Raw genomic sequence first — 21897 nt, forward strand, 5'->3', positions numbered from 1 at the left:
AAAAACATTGTTTACATAATTAAAGACTGAATCCAACATATCTGCTTCCTGCTTGAACCTCTATCTTCTGAGCAAGTTAGTTTTCAACTTCAAAAACATTATTTGAATGAAAATGTTTATGAACATATATAATACCTCTCTATACACTAATTGACAAGCACACAATGAGGATTGTACAAGATTTTTAAGAGCAAACTTTTCATAAAGATTTTTCTTCAGGCTGATGAAACACATGAAGAAGTAACTAAATCATACAAAATAAGTAAAGGGGTAGGTTTCTAGTCTGAAAATCTGAAGTGCCTCCAAAAAAATTAATATGCCTGTGAAATAGTCTCCAACTATGTTATGATACATTTAAGCTGGAAAAATTTCAGTTAAGTCTGGACAAGAAATTACAATATACAATACAAGATCCAACCCATACAAGTCAATGACTGGCTTGCATGAACGTTAGAAATGCTCAACTGGGTTAGCCCAGTGCCAGGTCCATCTATCAGTAGTGCTCTGTTTCCAGCAGAGGCAAAAGCAGATTCTACTCAGGAAAGAGAGCAAGTCTAACAGTTTCTGCAGTTTGATTCCAATTTTCTATCCTAGAAGTGGCATGTAAGCACTACGCTTTGTTTCTTCTGCTTTAACTGGTTCCCTGTTGCTAAAAGGACCTTTCCTCCAATCTCACACCAATGGAATTTTTTCTTTCTAATCTTTAATGTGGAGCCTTGTCAAAGGCAACTGAAAAATACAGATCAGATTACTGTTACCACATAGTTACTATCACTCTTCCATAATTCCAGCAGGTTAATGAAGCAGGATTTCCCTTTAAAGGAGTCACAGTAATGCTTCCCCAACAAAACTGTGCTGATCCACGCTTAGTGCTCTTTCTCTCTGGTGGTTTTTTTGGGGTTGTTGGTTGGTTGGTTTTTTTAACCCCTCTCCAAGCACCATTTTTTCCTAAAGACTGACTGCCACCTTCCTAAGTATGGAAGCAGTCAGGCTCACTGGTCTGCAGCTCCCTCTGGAGCCCACTCTATAGATGGGAGTTACAGTGGCAAACTGCCAGTGCACTGGCACAGTGACTGTTAACAATGAGATACAGTTCAGTAACTTCATACTTTCACATCCCTTGGGTGTGAACATGCTTCAGTTTCTTCACACCTCGGCGCAGGAAGAATATTAGCATCAAGATATTAACAACTAATCAACTTGACCTCATAATTGCTTCAAATATGTCTAACAGCTTTGATCTATCTGTTACAAAGAATACAGGACTTGTTGGCATCTTCTAAGCATCATTAGCAGTGAATCATACACTCATAGAATAGTTTAGGTTGGAAGGAATCCTAAAGATCATCTAGTAGCAAAGACTGACCGAGCAAAAGATTGTTCTTTTATTGTCTTGTAAACCCAGCATATCATTCTACACTGTTATCATTAAGCAAACCTGTAAATTTCCTTACTGTCTTCTTTTACACCTATTATAAGCAAAATTTTACTGTAACAGCTTAAGCACATTTGTAAAACAATCTTCAAAAACCTGTTTAAGCTTCTCAACTTCTCACATGCATCTGCCCTGCTACTTTTTATTAGCCCTACTTTTTCGTAGCAACACAAGTTTAAGTATTAAATGCTGACCTTTTCTCTGTGAGGGCCATAAAAACTTCCCCATCGAGTCTCTAGATAGAGCTACTTAAGACTATTTTGGGACACAGGTTGGTTTGGGGTTATGTGGATCGGTTATTTGGGTTGGTTTGAGGTTACTATCAGTGCTGGTCACTTTTAAACATTATCTCCTAAGGGCAAAGGAGCAACAATTCCCAAATGTTGGAAGTCAAGGAGGCAAAGCACAAGGTTGCCTTGGCTGAACAGAAATCTTTGCTTGGAATTAAGGCAAAAAAGGAAGCTGTATGCCCAGTGGAAGCAAGGTCAAGTCACATGGGAAGAATTCAGAGATGCTGCTTGTCACAATAGGGAAAAAACTCATGAAGCCAAAGCTCAACTGGAGTTGCAGCTGGCCAGAAATGTGGGGGACCATAAAAATTGTTTTTTCAAATATATTAATGTCAATAGGCAGCATAGAAATATCATTGGCCTGTTACAGGATGAGGATGGTCATCTCACAACCAGGGACAGACACAAGGTAGAGGTGTTTAATGCTTTCATTGCTTTGTCTTCAACACTGATGATGGACCAAGGGGATCTCAGTGCCCTGAGCTGGAGGACTGTGACTGCGAGAATGATCAACTCCTAGTCGACCCTGAAACTGTGTGAAATCTGCTACTCCAGCTGGATCCCTAGAAATCTATGGGGCCTGATGGAATTCATCACAGAATCTTCAAAGAGTTAGCTGATTTTATTGCAAAATGTTACTCGATTTTTGAGCAGTCTTGGGAACCCAGAGAGGTCCCAGCTGACTGGAAGGTGGCGAATGTTGTCCCAGTTTTTAAGAAGGGCAAGAAGGAGCACCTCAGAAACTACGGACCTGTCAGACTCACTTTAAGTGCATGGTAAAGTTGTGGAAGAATATTCTGGGAAGTATTGAAAAACAGCTGAAAGACAACATAGTCATTGCTCAGAGACAGCACAGCCCAGCCTCATGAGAGGAAAGTCTCACTTATCCAACTTTATTTCCTTTTATGACGAGGTAACCCACACAGTTGATCAAGGGAAGCCAGTTGATGTAATCTCTTGGGATTTCAGTAAAGCTTTTGATACTGTCTCTCACAGGATCCTTCTGGACAAATTGTCCAGCACACAGCTGGATAAACACATCATGCAGTGGGTGAGCAATTAGCTCACAGGTCGAGCACAGAGGGTAACAGTGAATGGGATGACATCAGACTGGTGACCTGTCACTAGTGGGGTTCTAAAGGGCTCCATCCTGAGCCCTGTGCTCTTCAACATCTTCATAAATGGCTTGGATGCAGGACTGGAAGGGATACTAAGCAAGTTTGCAGATGATACAAAACTGGGAGGAGCTGTTGACTTCCTCAAAGGCAGGGAGTCCCTGCAGAGAGACCTTGACAAATCAGAGGACTGTGCAATCACCAACCAGATGAATTTCAACAAAAGAAAGTGCCAAATTTTGCACCTGGGATAGGGCAACCCAGGATGTTCATACAGACTGGGGAATGAGATGCTGGAAAGCAGTGCCATAGAAAGGGACCTGGGGATCCTGGTCGATGGCAAGTTGAATATGAGTCATTAGTGCCCTGGCAGCCAGGAGGGCCAACCGTGTCCTGGGGGGCAACAGGTAAATTATCACCAGCTGGTTGAGGGAGGGGATTGTCCCGCTCTGCTCTGCACTGGTGTGGCCTCACCTTGAATATTGTGTGCAGTTTGGGGCACTGCAATATAGGAAAGCTATTGAGCTGTTAGAGAGTGTCCAAAGGAGAGCAACAAAGATGATGAAGGGCCTTGAGGGGAAGCCATTTGAGGAGCAGCTGAGGTCACTTGGTCTGTTCAGCCTGGAGAGGAAGACACTGAGGGGAGACCTCATTGCAGTCACGACTTCCCGTGAGGGGAAGAGGAGAGGCCTCTGTGCTGACCAGTGACAGGACTGAGGGAATGGCCTGAAGTTGTGTCAGGGGAGGTTTAGGTTAAATATCAGAAAGAGATTCTTCACCCAGAGGGTGGCTGGGCACTGGAACAGGCTTCCCGGGGAAGTAGTCACAACACTATGCCTGACAGAATTCAAGAAGCATTTGGACAATGCTCTCAGGCACATGGTGTGACTCCTGGGGATGGTCCCGTGCAGGGCCAGGAACTGGACTTCATGACCCTTGTAAGTTCCTTCCAACTCAGCATATTCTGAGATTCTGTTATTTTAATTCAATTTTTAAAAATTGTAGCTCATATTTTGGGTGGGTTTCAGCTACAGTATCTTTCTTAACAATCTCAAATTGTACATAGGTTTCTGTACTGCTTGTTCTAGTGTTTGGGGGGGTGGAGATTTTTTGATTAGTTGCTTCATTTTTATGTGGCTCCCTTTCTGGAAAGTGAATATCCCCAGTCCAAGTGGTTTGGTCTACTGTCTTTTGATATAATTTAAAATAATCAAAACAAAAAAACCCCCACATAAACCCAATACAGGCCTTCTCTTTTTTCCTGGTAAAGTTACGGAACAAATCATCTTGGAAATCATGTCCAGTCAGCTAATGGACAAGGTGACTGAAAACAGGTAGCATATATTTACCAAGGAAAAATCTTGCTTTATGAACCTCACTGCTTCTGTAAGAGATAACTGGCTGTAAGCATAAAGGTAAAGCAGGCAAGGGTGCATACCTTGAATCTGGCAAGGTATTCAAGATGGTCTTCCATCTCCTTCTTGCGAAAGAGTTGAAATCTGAATTGAAAATTAGATAAAGTGTCTGGAAAATTGGCTGGATGGTGAGGCTGAAGGGGTGATGATCTGTCATGTGGAGTTCAACTGGCAGCTAGCACCTATAAGCATTCCTCAGGGATCCATAACAGAGCTTGTACTGTTTACTGTCTTCATTAACAACCTCAAAGAAGTGTTAGAGTGCCTCACAGCAAGTTCACAAATGATATAAAATTGAGGGAAGTAACTGAGGGCTCACTAGAGGCCTGGACCACTGCTCACCGAGATTTCATAGGAAGGAAAAAAATGGCCTGATGGGAAGTTAATGAAGTTAAGGCAAAGTCCTGTTAGAATAGCTGCTTGCAACAGGACATGCTAGAAGACCAACTGGCTAGAGAGCAGCTTTGCAGAAAAAATAGGGTCCTTTGGAGCAACATGTTGAACGTTAGGTAGTGACAGGCCTTTGTGGTGAAGGCTAACAACATGACAGCTATATAGGCAAGAGTCAGTCAATTTACAGAATCGATTCTATTTCAGCCCTTGTGAGACAGCACGTGTGGCTGTGTCTTGTTTTAGGCTCTTCCAAGAAAGACATTGACCCAAACAGATTAGGTCTAGCAAAGGGGTACCACAGTAGTCAGGGGTTGGGCACATGATTTATTGATTTATGACAACAAGGTGAAAGAAAACCACCCAATCCCAACACCCACTATACTTAAAAGAGTTCCTTTACTGCAGGACCACTCTTGGTGCAAGAGGACATTATCACATCAGCTAGACAACAGGTCTCATATTCATGGTCTCATCTAAGAGACTAAATTCCTCCTGGCAACTTCTTTTTGCAAGAGTTACGCTCTTCGTGGTTGGACATTTAAAATGTCTTATATGTAGAAAATCATACATGTCCCACTAAAACAAACGGAATAAATTGCATGCCACTGGGGGACTCCTACCTGCATCCTCAGTTTAATTTTTTTTAAGTCTTGGGAAGCTAACATAGGTTAGCCTCCCCTTTAGAACCAATTACTGTCATCCTATCTTATTTTATCCTATCCTAATTAGTCACTTAGTTGGTTTCTTTTATTATTTCTAATCTGAAGCCTGACAATCTTCTGTTCACTAACTTTTTAAGTTTTGAATGCAAATATTAGGCCACTCATGGTCAAAATGTTTGCATTGAGACAACTTCTAAGTATTTAATTCATTTCAAAACAGATTCTATACTGATTTCTAATCAAACTTTTTTTCTTGAAAAACAACATAATAAAATCTTTAAACTACTCAACCTAGAACTTGTAAAAAAGGGAAAAAAGCACCTGTATATGCATTATAACAAGAAATATACATCTAGTTCAGTTCTCTAAAATTAGCCACAAAAGTACTGTAGCCTGCACTTTTTGTTACAAGAGAGCAGCTGAACAAATAGGGGGATAGGATGTAATGTGGTGTTCTTGAAGAGTACAGCTCTTTGCAGAGCCTGTATAATTGCTACTTTCCCCAATAACAAGAAGCATCGAAGAAGGTTCAAGTATGAGTTTTCTAAGGAGCAAGAAGGGACTCTGAGGAATTCAAAGTAACTGAAGAAGTCACAGAAAACTACTGATGTATAATGCAACACTGACAGAAATTACTTAACCCGAAAGAACTAGTGGTAAAAAGCCGGGGGGGGGGGGGGGGAAATAGTTGCATTCTGGCCTTTCATTTACACCATTGTCTCCCTCACTGTCTCACACAGATGTGCCAACTTAATAGGTAAGAACTGTTTTATTTTTATGAAATTCTTCTCCCTCTCCAGAAAATAATGCAAGTGAGCCTGAAGATAAACATCTCAGTGTGGTTTTTTGCAGTGTGGGACTGCCTTTAACAAACTATGTCTACCCCACCAGTCCTTTAAATGATTCATGTACAACACTTTTATAAAGCAGATTAGGTACTTAAAGAGGCCTGTGATACAGTTGCACAGATTCCAGTGACATGAGATGCTTTCCTCACCTACTGAGGGTGAACGAAGGATTGCTTTTGCAATCCTTCAACTTAGAGGATCAAAAATAAACTCTGTATGTGGTAATGAAGAATACTAACCTCCTAGAATTACTGAGTCAGAACAGCAGCATCAAATTTCAGATATTATGAACAAGAGCTTCCAATGCTATTTTAGCAGATTAATATTTGCTATAATTGTCTAAAGCATATGCTCACTGGATTTACTGCATCAGTTTTTGCATCATTCAGTTTCATTTAGCACATCAAACAACAGAAAGAAGGAATACAAGACACAAACTGAGGCTGAGGAATGGAATCTTTTAAGATATTTCAACAGTGGAAAGGTGGTTTCTGTGTAAAGTGTTCCTATGCTGACTGTAGACTTGAGTCATGGAAATTGAAAAGAAATCTTTGAATATTAGTACTGTCCTCTTGATCTTTTGACAGTAGAAACACTGGGAGGTGGAAATGCTTCAAGACTAGCCAAGAAATGCCTTATCCATCTGTGTTTCTGCAATTTTTTTTCTTTTAGGATTTCACATTTTACAATTACTAAAACTACAAGGTCGATTTAAAAAAGAGAAAATAAAAGTATATCTTAAACTTTTTGTATCTGATATCAAATAATTTTTTTTCTAATAAATCCAGTAGTTACTAAACAAAGTGAAAGAAATTATAAATTTACACTGTAGATTAGGTTGTGTGTCTTATTTCTGTTGGAATCTCATAAACACAATCTCACCATTATGTCTGTTAAACTACTAAATAGAATACTACTAAAACCTTTCAACCTTCAAAGCGTTTTGCAAGAAACAAGGAAGATCTAGAATCTGAAGTTCATTTAGAGATGATATCGCTGTACAAGAGGAAGACTCTGCTGCATGTAGGTATCCAAGTCCTGCAAAACAAACCAAACAAAACATCGATAAAAGATTAAGGTTCAAAACTGAAATACACACAGCAACGTAGAACTTGAAGGTCTATAGTCATAACAATAGGAAAAAAACCCATTTGGAAGAAAGGGGTTTGCTTGATGGACTCAGAGGAGATAAACCATTGAACTATAATTCAAGAACAAATGATGGGATTTGAATACAATGAAAATATGCACGTCAAGAGAAAAGACAAAGCACCTTAAGTACGAGTATAAATTGGTCTCTTCCAGCTCACGAAAAATTCACATCTTTGCACCTTGTCTCTTGACAAAGTCAAAGGCTGCTACTGCATTTTATTGTCTCTGTCACATTTCTGCTGTGTATTCATTCTATTATTTAACTTAAGTTTTAAAAAAGGAAGTTCCTGGGATATAATTTAAAAGAATAGATAGATAACAGACACGACCTTTGAGCAAGAGTTTATCACATACTTAGTGAAGTACTCTGACAACTTACATAATCTTTTTTATAGATATGGGAAGTGGGTGAAACCTTGCAGATTGTTGTAATTCCAGAATTCTGTAAATAAGATCTTATCCATTGATAAATTGATGGAAAGGAATAGAAATAAAACCTTACTAAATTTGAATGTGTTTGAGAAGCAATAGGAAAAACTGTTCAGAATTATCTCTGAAAATTTGCATAAAACACCTTCTAGCTGTATACATAAATAAGCTTAGGCAAAGGAGATTCATTACCAGAAATACAGATCAGCAATTCAGAACAAAACAAGTAACCAGTCAGTTAAACTTTAAAAAGTTTCTTTAAACTCAGAAGTCTAAACTCATATCTGCAATGGTAACGCTAACATAGTGAGGTATAAAACCTTTTCAAAACATGGCAAACAACTGTTTTCTGATGACACTGGGGGAGTCTTTACAGTCCTGAGTAGTTTATAGTCAAGGTTTAGAGAGTCCTAAAGAAGATTGTATTACTGTACCCTGAAAATTTACAGTAACAACCTACCAAATTTGCCGATAATGAAGGTTACGTAACTGACATACATGATTGATATTTCTAATATTAAGAATACGCTAATCCTATATCTGTCTATCAGATGAACTGAGAATAGTCTTTAAAATAACTGTGTAGCTCCCACATAGACTTTTCTGCTATTAAAAAGAGAGGGGAAAAAAAAAGACTGGTTTTGCAATGTGGTTGAAAGAGCAATAAAAACTAGCAGACTGGAAAAAAAAATCCAGAATTTATGACTCTTTCCAGAAAAAAATGCCATGCTCTTATTTATACTCACATGTTGTATTTTCTAGTAGTTTTGCTAAGTTTAAGTGATAGCCCATCAGATGGAAGAAAAGCAACTTAAAGCAATACAAAGCCTAGAAACTAGTATACTGCTTTTCAGCTTTATGCAGACCTGAAACTTCTCAATGGTCTTGAGCCTTCTGCATAAAGAGGTTATGCTGCTTGTAAATATATCTTTAAGTAGATTTTACTCTGTTTCTTCAGTAAGTCTTTTTAAGGATAAGCATTTTCTTATCTGGTTCCAAAACAAGGTAACCTTCTGACAATATAATCTACTCCAAACTACTTTTAAATATTACTCTATTGACAGGAAACAGTCCAGGGCAGCAACAGTGTTAAATGCTCTATACTAGATGGTCTGAGAATAACTTCCAACTCCAAGGAGGAGCCACTGAATCCTTGAATTAACAGGAATCAGCACTCTAAATTAGCAGGACTCCACTGGCACTTCCTAGAAGACCATCAGAATCTTCTAACATGGCATGTCAGAACTAGAATCATGTCTTTTGTTTTTACATCCTGAGAACCAATCTCATGATTGGTTTACTACAAATAACTTCATGAAAAAAATCATTCTTCTTACTTGTAACATATATACAAAATGCACCACCAGGAGCAGGAAAGAGTGCACCATTCTGTTTTATGTACCAATGCTTTTCTATCCAACCATGATTAACACAGCCTCACTTGGTAATATTAAAACAAGGATATTAAGAAATCAAGAGATCAAATCTATCCAGATAATAGTTTATAGTGGTATTTTATAAATTTTTAAGGTACTCATCTTGATCCACAACTACAGTATCTGCTGTTTCCAGAATCATACAATATGCTAAACTCTATTTTTGGCAATATAATACTTTTGATTACTCCTTCGTTATTTAGTTTATTTTTAATGCCAGTTTGGAACATAGGAAGAGATAGTATATTAAAAATGTGTGCTATAGTATCAGTTATGCTAGAGGAATTACTTCTGATTTCCTTCAGATTATAGCTAGGCATCAGCAAGACATTCCTTGTAATAGTTGCTTACTTATCAAGTTACTAGAATAGGAGAAATGCTCCTGCCATCTGCATATGAGCATGGCATCTGCAAAATATACCTTCTTGCTAGAACAAAATATCCTAGTACTCACTATTTTTAATTGTCAGCAATTCTAAAGATAACATCAGGAGCTCTTACACAGCTCCAAATCTAAGGTACATACACACATGCGCACTTGAGTCTCAATGCACTAAAGAAAAGCTAATTTAGAAAGATAGCCTGAACTATAGCATAAACTTTCTCTCCGCACTTAGAAGTTTAAAGGGTTCCTTCCCTCCAGAGTTGCTGACCCTGGGTTAACCCATTGCCAGAAGACTCTAGTTAGTTCTTCAGCAAACCTCTGTCTCCTGAGTAATACGCATCCCATAAGCCAGCCATTGCTCATCAGCAGCTTTCAGCATGTGCAGGTAAAGCAAGCAGGAGACATACATTCCCCTGCATACAGATAAAAGGAATTAAGAGACCAGGCTCATAGCAGTCTAAAATAAACATCCAAACAAACAATAAGACTTTTTTCCATTTGTCCCAGGGAGTTTTATCTGGAAAATAAAGAGAATCTAATTTCTAATAGAGCTGAATACATAAGATGAAATAACCCACTGAGGAAGCTGACTCGTTCCCAAGGATTACATGTTGTAGAGACTGCAGCAGGATGACTCTTTGGAGAAACAAGCATAACCAACCATAATCTCCTCATGCATATTGTTGCTTGTGTGGACTGATATCAGGGGGCTACTCCAGGAGCTGCTGTAGTCAGGGAGTCTGAGTCCAAAGGGTTAACTATTGCCTTTTCAAATGTTCCGATGTTTTTCTCCAGGGTCATGGAAGACTGTAAAAGACTGGAAAGCCAAATTAAGAAGAAAATCAGACAGAAAAAGACTGCTAAGCAAGCTTTGCATGCTCTTTATCAGGGTTCTTAAAAAGGGACGGTAGCATTGCTTATTAGCCAAAAAAAGTAAGTTTTAAAGACACTAGGTCAAAGTAGTATCAGAGAATTTTTTCTTATCCAGACCTTAAGCTAAATAGCCTAATAATCCTTGCAAGGAAAATGAGACAGCAGAAGTAGCTCTCCTTTCTTCCCCTCAGAAAAGAAAGATCCTTGAGAAGAAAGACAGCACATCATAGAAACATCATAGAATAATATAGAAACATCTTCTGGGTAAGCAAAGCTGAATTTTACTTTTTGTTCTTGACTCTTCAAAAGGGTAAAAATTCTGCTCTGTAAAACCAGAGTAGAACACACATGCACATTATACAAACTCTTGTAAAAAGCCCATACAGAAAATACAGAAAGAGGCTTTCACAAATTAAGTCTGATGCATCAAAACGCAAACATTCATTCTAATTTTCTACTACTTCAAAATTATTTAGAGTCAGGAGAACTGAGCTAGGCAGAAACTTTATCCAACTCTTACATGTGAAATACTACTCTGGCAGAAAATCTTCACTTTGTTCCTACAGCATTACAATTCAAGTACATTTGCCTGCAGTAACAGCAAAATATGCTCTTTTCATGGGTCTGTATATTTATGTGTCAACTGACAGCCCTGGGAGGTGAGAGCAAACCTGGGAGCAGGTGTTTGATATAGACTGTGCAAGAGAGCATTACATATGTCTGGGCATAACGCTGCCAAAGGAAGAGTAAAGCAAAAAGTACCAGCATTACTGCAGTTCTGTGATCATTCAAACTCTCCAGAATGATTTACTGTAATTCCTTCACAGTAAGAAACGTATAGCCTTAATTAACCAAAGAAATGAAGTCTTTGACTATATAGAGTCTTTGAGCTATCCATCTTACTTGTCCATTCACTTCCCAGAAATACGTCTTTATCATTCTTGTTTCCCAATTCAGTCACTTGTAGGATGGATGAAAATTGCAGGGAGAGCTATCTGCTGGTGATAAGTAAAGTCTTTCTGATTTACAACCCACATTCAGGAGCAAAAAAGGATAAAAGCAACTCTCCCACCAGTCCAATGTCTGTTCACATAAGAAAAACGTGAATAGTGTCATAGTTGTCAAGAGTAAGTTTTGAGATATATTTCAAATTAACAGTAACTCCAAAACCAAAGAAGCACTAGTGATAGTGACTAAGATAGTTTCAACATGCAGCATAACCTTTAGTTTGCAAAAGGATGGTAGAATAACATGCCTAAAATTTTATCTACCATTTAGTAACCTTGAATTTGTTTCACTGTAGCACAAAATCCACCTGACTGACCAAAAAGTGTTTAAAGAAAATATAAATGTTACATTGTGTGAATTGTGTTCATTATTTAATTTGCAATTTTTCATTCCTTTATAACTAGACCATCCTAACAATCTCATAAACAGTGTTTACCTGTAATTAGTTCAGAATGGATTCAACTTCAAGGGCCAAGACTGAGGTATCACTGCCCATTAACATAACTCAGAGAAGCACAGAGGATGAGGATTCTATTACATGGTATCCTAGCTAGGACAGCTGAGACCAGTTCATCACTGGATGGGTGTAACCCAAAACTCTGTATTCTATAGCCTTCCATGCCATTTCCCAGAAGCTGTTATCAATGAACCATTTACACCATCTGCACACAGAGCCTGACTCCTCAGGCTATAAACTAGGTGTTAAGAGGCCTGGGAGACAGGAGTTGCTCTTGTCCTCACACCCATTAAGGAACATCCCCCCCCCCCCCCCCCGCCCCGAGGGAGGTACTGAGCATTCCTGCCTGAACTGGAGGATATATAATCTTGGAGTCTTAGGACCTTTTCAACCACTTATGGGATCCAGAGGAAGACTGCAGATCATCGCTCTCAACCAGACTGCAACCACCACTTTTCAACCAGATTGCAACCACCACTCTCGACCAGACTGCAACAGCACTCTCACCAAAAGGTTTTCCCCTCTCCTTTTACTTTGGACTCAGGGGGCCCAAAGAACACCACTCTGTTCATGCTCCAGGGTGCTGGGTTATATATTTGGGCTTTGTGGGTTAAAACCAATTGTTTGTCTGTAAAATCGTACTTATTGTATTGTTTTATTAAATTGTTATTCTGACTTATAATCTCTCTTTTTGAGTTGAGTTCATTTCCCCTGCTGGTTTACCTTTAAACCAGCACATGTGGGTGTCAGGAGAATTTTATTTTTGCATCAGTGCTTTTAGCCTTTATATAGACCTCAGATGACAACACACTAAAGCCTCTATTGCCTACATCTGTTGCTCATATGGAGCAACTGGTTTCTAATAACGCAAATAAGGATGCAAATCAATTTCTTAAATTATTCCTTACACTGAAATATTTGAGTTTTAGGAAAATTTGGATGATTCCATGCTTATTCTCACGTAGTTGTGTTTGAAAAAAACCCAATACTTCTTAGAAGATGTATTCTGAATTTCTTACAAATTCTGAAAAGATCCAAAAGCATTAAGATAGGCTAAACCTTTGCATGTATATGCATACTCTGCCTCATGCAACAAAAGACAGCTAAGTAGTTTATCATGAAGATCATAATAAAGGTCCACTTAGCTCCACATCTGAGTTTCTAGAATTCTAATATGGTACACTTTAGGGAAAAGAGTCCAAGAAATAAGGCAAGAATACATAAATAAAGCTTAATAATTTTTGTGGTAAAATACTATCCAAACTCTTTGAAGAAAATGTCCCTACATCTTCCCCAAATTCAGTTGTTGAAGTTCCATATGGGATTAGCTAAGCTGAGACATAATCATAAAAATTTGTGATTTTCCTTCAAAAATCATTACTATGCAAAGGAAAGTGGAAAACTAGCACTGTATGCTAAATTCATCTTGCCAGAAAGCACCAAGCACTGCTATCTTTACCAGAATTCCCAGGAACCCAACTGAAGGTGTTGCAGAGAAACTTACATTCATTACTCCCTCCTTATTCTCTCAATACAGCAGTCTGACACGTTACTAGCTTTGGTGTGCTTTGGTGTTATAGACTGTAGGTTTATAGGTCTCTTCTATGAACATTCAGTACAGTTTAACAAGACACACTTATACTTGTTTATTTTTATATATACATACATACTTGTAGACTGATAAATCAGACCTTTCTATATAAATGCTGATGACTTTTTGTCTGGGCCACAGAGGCAAGAAAAAGACAGCCCTTTTGCAGGCAGTGTGCTTACCAAAGGTACAACAATTCATTTCTAAACCACTCAGATAATCTACAGAAACCACTCTGATTCAACAGCAAGGCAGGCAATAGTTCTTGCAAGCAGTACAAAGGGAAGCTAATACACAGTGTCCTTCCTTCACCATCTCTCTGCTGTTCTTGTCACTACAATGCCCAGATTTTATCAGTAATGAAACTTCAAGTCTGCCTTTCTCTGCTTCTGTATTACGAAAAACGTTTAGCAGCATGACTGCATGTTTTCAATATGACACAATCCCACCATGCACAAGTACTGAGGTACAAACATCTGTAGACAAGAAGAGTCTGATTAAACATGGAAGAACAAATGAAAAGCACCAATGTATATGATTAAAAAAATACACTAAGCCTCCAAATTTGTCCGTTAGCTAGGACGCAAGAAATTATAAGATCTGGTAGACATTGGTAAGAAATGTTCTAGACAAGCTTAACAATTAAAAAGCATTAATCTCATCATCCCTGACTGATCGCTCTCACTGGAAAACAATTAGGTGACACAGTGCCTTGTGATAATGTAACCGGCATCTTGCTAGAAAAGAGAAAATAGTTCTCTTCCCAAAAAGGGCCATGTATGTTCATTCTAATTTACTTCATGTGGCATTTCCAGCTGACTTTGGTGCCTTAAAAAGATCTTTTAAAAACTACACCCTGCAGTACACCTAATGTTGCTAGTTTCTTACATTTTACATTATTTGTACATACTCTTTCACATTCTCACACTTGAGCCTGTCATTTTCATTGAACAATCAGTCAGTGATCATGCACTTTTGTCACAACCCTTTGAAGAGTCCCACCACCAGCAGCAGAATTTAGGCTGCAATTTCTTTCAGCAGAATGAAAGATGGCATTTCAGATTTAGCAATCTTTTTTTCCACCCAAAAGCTAAACAAACACATACACATCATCATTTTAACTATATATCCCTTTGCACTATAGAATTACTAATTGCAGAAAGAAGTAAACAAGAACCCTGACCTACTAAATTTTAGTATTTTGCAGTAAGATGTCTGCTAAAACTGAGAACTAGAAAGATTACTTTACAGAGATAATACGTAAATCAGAAGGGTTATAGGCTGTAGATTACACTTTTTAACACTGATTTAGCATGAACGCACTTTGTTCCAAATTATCTGGCATACAATGTAGCTAGTCAGGGGAACAAAGAAAAAATACTGCAGTATTCAGATGTTGCACAAAACAGTGGAGGTTTAAATAATAAAAGTCTCTGATGACCATGTATTTCCTACTGTCAGAGACAGTTAAGGTTGTGGAAACTGCATTATTTCAGCAGGTTCTCTAGAAAAAAAGGGGGTGAGGAGGAAAGACACATTCAAGAAGCAGATGAATCAATAAGGTTATGTTTCTTAACTGCCACCATTCCAGAACAGTTAATTTAGCTTTCCTCCACCATACCCATTCTGATATCTAGAAAAGGCAAGAGGCATTGCATGCTGTTGCTGGCCCCAAGTTAGGCTCTTGTCAACTAGTTTGTGACATATCAACACATGGTATGTAACGGTTGCTTTGACTCTACAGGAACGAGGAAATCACAAATCATGAGGTCTTGTTTTCCTGAAAAAGCAAAACTAATCGGAAACTTTTATTAAATACCTGCTATAGTAGAGCAAGGATGCTATTGAGCAGTGACTCCACATGCTTTAAAGATCCAGAGCACATTCCTACATGGCTACCAGGCACAGATACACAGGCACTCAGAGGAACGAATGACTACCATAGGTTCTTTGAATGATGTGGCTATCTCTTTCACTTCATAAACACTTCCTCCTTATCTCTAGCTGCATATGACTATATCATACGGACAAATTTCCAGTCAGCCGTGAAAATGATGACTTACATCATAATGCCTAATGTCGAAAAATGTATTATGTCAAATAATTCAGTGCTGTTGGTATCTATTAAAAGACGTCCTACAAATAATTACAGAATGAAAGATGTAAAATTGTAAAGCTTACACAATAGTTTACATAGTTACCTATACCTTGCTGAAGTCTGTACATAAAGGCCAAAGGGACAGGTATCCCTATACCCCAGTAAACTAAATTTTAACATGGAAATGCCAATTTAAATGAGCCAGTTTGCAATCAAGTAGCCATTCAATTGGACAAGCTACATACTAATTTACCACGAATTCCAGCAAAATGAAAGTACTATAGGTACAAAAATGATTCTATCTAAAGCGGAAAAAAATATCTGTGGACATATATATGTCAAGACAACTCTATAGAAAGTAAGGTAACATTTAGCACTTCATAGACAAAGCTTAATTAATCTATCTAAAAATCCAAGAAACATACTAGAGATATAGACATATATGTCTATGCTACATATATATCTATAATAATGTATCTTTCTATCTGTAACATTATATGCCTATTTTCATGTAACTATATATGACTATATGCAAGGCAATACCTGCTTCTGTAGCCTTCAACAACACGATACTAACAAAAAATGACTGTGGCATAACACAAGTATTGCATTCTTCATTGGGAAAATGACTCGTGAAAAGACCAAAATGGGACATCCATGCAGAGCTGTGGAATTGTTTTTGCTTGGCCAACTAGCATTAATGGCCAAGCAACCCGGGATGTTTGTACAGACTGGGGAATGAGATGCTGGAAAGCAGTGTCATAAAAATGGACCTGGGGATCCTGGTCGATGGCAAGCTGAATATGAGTCATTAGTGCCCTGGCAGCCAGGAGGGCCAACCGTGTCCTGGGGGGCAACAGGCAAAGCATCGCCAGCCCACTCTGCTCTGCACTGGAGTGGCCTCACCTTGAATATTGTGTGCAGTTTGGGTGCCACAATACAGGAAAGATATTAAAGTTGTTTGAGAGCATCCAAAGGAGGGCAACAAAGATGGTGAAGGGCCTTGAAAGGAAGCCGTATGAGGAGTGGCTGAGGCCACTTGGTCTGTTCAGCCTGGAGGAGAGGAGGTTGAGGGGAGACCTCATTGCAGGTTACCACTTCCTCATGAGGGGAAGAGAAGGGGAAGGCACTGATCTCTGTGGTGAGCAGTGGCAGGACCCAAGGAAATGGCCTGAGGTTGTGCCAGGGGAGGTTTAGGTGAGATATTTGAAAAAGGTTCCTTACCCAGAGGGTGCTGGAACTGACTCCCCAGGGAAGTGGTCACAGTACCAAGCCTGACAGAGTTCAAGAAGCATTTGGACAATGCTCTCAGGCACACAGTGTGCCTCTTGTGGATGGTCCTGTGCAGGGCTAAGGGTTGGATTCAATGATTCCTGTGTATACCTTCCAACTCAGAATAATCTGTGACTAATAAGCACTTTGAAGAATACTTACACTTCAAAGAATACTTAGGGATTTTTTTTCACTTCTTTTTTGTTCTGTTTACAACTCTTCAGTTTGGGCATGAATTTAGTTGATAGTTGCTACAGGATTTCTAAAGATAATGAATTGCTGGCTCTTAAAACTTAGACTATTTTCTTAACTACCAGATTAGGTCTCAAAGTGAACCAAAATTCTGGACCTTTTTATTTTTGTTTTGTTTTGTTTATTAATAGAGAATTTTAAAAATGAGATTTTGTAACTTGTAAAATTAAAAATGAAGCCTTCAATCTGTATGGTAAACATGGTGGAATATAATTTGATACTTTTTGTGAAAGAGTAAATAGTGGGAGAACAGTGCTTAACAAAGATGCCAGGTAAAACTAATTTCTATAAAGCCAGAAAATAATTATTCTGTAATGCACTTAGTACCACAGTAAATCAATTCAATAGCCAAAAAAAAAAAATCCTCTTCCTTTCCTTGGTCAAGGATAATTGGCTTATAGAACACCTAGGCAAACATGTCCATGGGCCCTGGTGGGATGCATCTATGAGTGCTGAGGGAGTTAGCAGACACCACAGATGAGCCACTCATGGACATCTTTGAAAGGTTGTAGCACTCAGAAGAGGTACTTGAGGACTGGAAGACAGCAAACATCACACCAGTGTTCAAGATGAGAAGGCAATCAGGAGTAGCCAGCATGGATTCACCTAAGTAAAATGATGCTTGACCAACCTGATTGCCTTCAACAACAAAACAACTACCTGGACGGATGAGGGGAGAGCAGGAGATGTTGTCTACCTCAACTTCAGCAAGGCCTTTGACACTCTCTCTCACAACATTCTCATAGGCAAACTCAGGAAGTGTGGCCTGGATGAGTGGACAGTGAGGTCGACTGAGAACTGACTGAGCAGCAGATCCCAGAGGGTCATAATCAGTGGCACAGGGTCCAGTTGGAGACTTGTCACTAGTGATGTCCTCCTACTGGACCCAGTATTGTTTAACTTCTCCATCAGTGACTTGGATGAAGGGGCAGATGCCTCCTCAGCAAGTTCACTGATGACACAAAGCTGGGAGGAGTGGCCGATACCCCAGAGGGCTGTGCTGCCCTTCAGAAGGACCTCAACAGGTTGGAGAGATGGGCAGACTGTCTGAATTCTACAAAAGCAAACACATCTGGGATAGAATAACCCCAGGCACCACTACAGGCAAAGTGTTGACCCACTGGGAAGCAGCTCTTCTGAGAAGGACCTCTGGGTCCTGGTGGACAACAAGCTCTCCGTGAGCCAGCCTTTGTGGCCATGAAGGCCAGTGGTATCCTGGGGTGCATTAGGAAAAGGACTGCCTGCAGGCCAAGATGAATGATCCTCCTCCTCTACTCAGCCCTAGTGAGGCCACATCTCTAGTGCTGTGTCCACTTCTGGGCTCCTCATACAAGAGACACGAAGCTCCTGGAGCAGATATAGCAAAGGACCACAGAGATGATTAGGGAACTGGAGCATCTCTCTTATGAGGAAAGGCTGAGAGAGTTATTCAGCCTTGAGAAGAGAGAATTGAGAGAGGACCTCATCAATGTGTAGAAATATCTGAAGAGAGGGTAGGTCAGAAGGGTGCAGCCAGGCTCTTCTCAGTGGTATCGAGCAATAAGAGAAGAGGCAGTAGGAAGAAACCGATGTACAGGAAGTTCCACCTGAATATGAGGAAGAACTTCGTCACTGTGTGGGTGCACTGGAACAGATTGCCCAGAGAAATTGTGGAGTCTCCCTCACTGAGTAATCCAAGTCTGGATGCAATCCTGTGCCTTGTGCTCTAGGATGACCCTGCTTGAGCATGGAGGTTGGGCCAGATGACCCACTGTGGTCCCTTCCAACCTTATCCATTCTGCGATTCATTGATTTCAGGCGGAATACTGGGAAATTCAAGAAAAATATAAGCATAAAACATTGAGCAAACACTGAATAACTCCAGTTTAATGATTATTATATTTTACTAATCTAGTATGGGATTGTAACAATATAGAAATACTTTTTTCTATATAAAAAAATGGCTTAAATTTATACATAATTCATGGAAAGTATGCAGCCCATGACTCTGAATCATATTTCAGTATTAACTGCAAAGCAATACAACATGTACATACTATTCATTACTAATCAAAATGCTAAAAAAAGAAGTAGTAACAATGCCACAAATCTCCGAAAATTAACTCTGATATTAGGCATTCTGAACTTCACAAAAATAGAAAACTTCACATTTTTTTAAAAACAGGTGCTTAAACTTAAATCCCAAAGCCTGTATTTTCTTGTGTGCTAGTATAGATTTGGAAAGATGGATAGTGTTTAATAGCTTACAGGACAGTCATAGCAATCCTTGCCTATGATGCGAAGAAGACTTTATAAAAGAAAAGACCTGACAGAAAGCAGCGGCTGACACAAAGTCTTTCTACCAATTTCAATAGGATTTGGAATTAGGCACCATCAGAACATGTTACTTCCCAAGCAACTTCAGTTTTTCCTGACTTAAAAACAGATTTCATACCTTACAAACTGACTCTTTACAGTGTGCTAATATTGGTAATGATCACTTTGGAGCCTGGGAGCAGCAAAAGAAGTCAGTTTTCCCTGGCTTTACCCTATAATGTATTTACTATCCATCAATTGTCAGATCCATGTATGTGCAGATTAAAGACATTTTACATCATCGCTCTACCCCTCAGAGGGTGGGAGAGAAAATCTTTCTTACAGGTTAAACACATAAACGAACAACAATAAATAATCCTGTTTTCCTAACATTTACTCTTTGGCCTACTCAGAGACGAAAATTACACATTGAAAGTTAAAACTACTTAAACCAAAATGAAATCCCTACACAGACACCCTTCTTTAAGCAATGCTGCATTGGTTTTGGCATATAAGTGTTCTACACCAACTCAAGCTAACAAGCAGTAGGGTCTATCAAATGAAGTGCATCCACAAAAGCTATGGGTTAACATGATTTACTTACACTGCTGATAAAATTATACATATAAGTAATTGGTACAACTCAGTAATCATACCCTTTATCCACAGAGCTCAAAAAAGAATGCATGCAATATAAAGAAGCCCTATCCACAGATCTCAAAAGTACACTAAATTTAGTATTGACTTTCTTAAGAAAATGAACTCAGATCTTGAAACGACGACTGGCTTCAACAAATTAAAGACAGTCATTATTACAGAAAGACAGATGTAAACCCCACAGCAGTTATGTATTCATTTCTTCCTTACTTCAACCAACAATAAGTGAAGTTGCCCATAAGGAATAAAAAGCACCTAAACCCACACAAGAAGTTCACCTTAATGAACACAATGCCATACTGGCTTATTACTAAGTACTGCGCAGTATTTTACGAACCTATTTTGTCTTATAAATTCTGTATTCTGTTTGCTCATGCCACCTCACCACAATCTAGTCAAAGCCACTAATCTGCAATGTACAAGACATAAGGGTGTTCCCCATAAGTGTGAGTGCACAGGAGCTCTAAAAAACCAGTCTAAGTGTACCAACCTTTGGGGTGTGTACAATACATAAGCAATCTCTCTTGCATGGCTTTGCATGAAAAAGAAGGCTTATGTTATTGCTCCTGAGTCACTACTGCCTGTAATGCTCACATTCTTTAGTGATGGAAGGAGAATTACAACTGCAATTACATGTATGGCAAGAAAGTGTTCTTTCCTATATAAAAATACAAAAAGAAAACCCACAAAATAATTACATGTGATAATTTGTTGCTATAGTTTCAAAGCAGCAAACAAAGACAACAATGAAGCAACAAGAACAGGCAGACAACTGTAACTGACAGATATAAGAATATCCCATGTAACACAGCTACTGGCAATATTGTCTGTAATACATGAAGGCAACTTATGGGCAACACAAGGACTTAGTACAAAACAATTTGCTGCTGTTGAAATTCTGTGATAACAGCCTTCATGGCATTGGCACAAAATTGGTTTACATTGTGACCCATTGGGAAAACACATTTTCTTTAATGCAGAGAAAACCAAAGTCTGAATAAAACTTTCTATGATGTCTTGATTCTTAAATTAAAACAAAAAAATCAACTTGACTTACAGAAAGTGTTAAATAGTAGCAAAGGGCTAATTATACCATACTAACTTCCTTTTGTCTAGTATAAAAGGACATTTTTTTACTTTGCCTGGCTGAGTATAATAGCCTATGAATTATGAGATCAAAGCAGCAAACTGTATGTTTTCTAAAGTAAGAGTTTCCTTCACCAAGTTTTACACTTAACTACAGCTGAAAGAGCCGTGTGAAGGGATCAGCACTAAACCCAAAGGACAGGCTGTGCACAGCAAGAAAGAGAGCAACTCCCTCGTGCTTTTTGCAGGTCACTACCAAGGACCATGTTAGCAGATCCACACCAGACCCTTAACAGGCAGCTCTGCTGCTACCAGTAATTAGCTTGGACAGCTCTGGCTCCAGGAGTAGCAGCAAGGCTACACCATAATGAGCTCAGCTGGGATTAGCAGGACAGGGCAGGGAACCAAGAGAGCTGAGGCATTCTGCATTGCGTATGTATCACAGAGATCAAACAAGGATGGCTGGCTAGGTTATCCCCTCACCACCTCATTCCAAAAATGAAGCACGGCAGTGTGGAAAATACAGGCTAATGAAGAGCGACACCTCCAACAGATGAGAGCCACATTAATTAACACAATCCCTAGATCATGGAATACAGTTTCTGTTAGTGCTAGCAAACTTGTAACTTGTCACTGATTTAAGGGGTAGGGGGAGGGAGTGGGGGAGAAGAAAAAAAAAAAAGAGCTGATGTTTTCCTTTTCTGCTTTTGGTAGAAGACATTTTTTCTTGCAATTTTGCAAGGAATTC

At 39.0% G+C, this 21897-nt stretch overlaps 2 protein-coding genes across 13 annotated transcripts in view; one reads left to right on the forward strand and one right to left on the reverse strand.

Moving 5' to 3' along the window:
* Positions 1-21897, forward strand: part of LOC127477273 (uncharacterized) — a 702414-nt gene that overhangs the window by 182941 nt on the left and 497576 nt on the right. The window lies entirely within an intron of this gene.
* Positions 1-21897, reverse strand: part of CNTLN (centlein) — a 263978-nt gene that overhangs the window by 75751 nt on the left and 166330 nt on the right. The window lies entirely within an intron of this gene.

Source organism: Manacus candei, unplaced genomic scaffold (assembly GCF_025592945.1).
Source record: "Manacus candei isolate 608988 ecotype Guabito, Panama unplaced genomic scaffold, ASM2559294v1 h1tg000051l, whole genome shotgun sequence".
Lineage (NCBI taxonomy): Eukaryota > Metazoa > Chordata > Aves > Passeriformes > Pipridae > Manacus > Manacus candei.